Source organism: Carettochelys insculpta, chromosome 16, assembly GCF_033958435.1.
Source record: "Carettochelys insculpta isolate YL-2023 chromosome 16, ASM3395843v1, whole genome shotgun sequence".
Taxonomy (NCBI): domain Eukaryota; kingdom Metazoa; phylum Chordata; order Testudines; family Carettochelyidae; genus Carettochelys; species Carettochelys insculpta.
The window spans coordinates 5904057-5904620 of record NC_134152.1 but is presented as its reverse complement, the minus strand read 5'-3'; positions in this window follow the sequence as shown (position 1 = coordinate 5904620).

Here is a 564-nt window from a genome sequence, read left to right as displayed (position 1 = left end):
GCCAAGTCAGACTTCTGAAAACGACGCAGTGGTCTGGCACGGTTGCTTTCAGCAATGCCACGCTTGCATAGACCCTGTCCATCTCCCGTCTGTTACCAGCCTGACACACAGCACCGCTCTGGTTTACAGCCACTGACACCGAGATGAGGGCCTAGGCTGACCTAAAGTTCTCCCAAGGCCGGGCTGGGGCTGGGGCTGGCTCTCAGGCAGGTAAATTACAGCTGTCTGCTGATGCTCTCAGCCCCTGCATGACAATCCCGACCAACAGCCAGGCCCCGCCCTCACCCAGCTTACGTAAACGGTTATACTGTGACGTCACGCCAAGCCTTATGGCGTCACCCCCAGCCCCGCGGGTCGTCGCCCCCTGCCCCGGGGAAGGGAGAGAATTCCAGCCACTCACCGGCTCCGGGGCCGCGTTGCTAGGCAGAGTAGAGGCCGGGTCGAGGTGGGCGAGGTAGAAGTAGGGGGGGGCCTGGGTGAGGGCAGAAGCCAATCCCAACGCTGGTGGTGTCCCGCCTAGCCAATCAGGAGCGAGCGGGTGGGCAGGCAGCGAAGCCGGCTGCC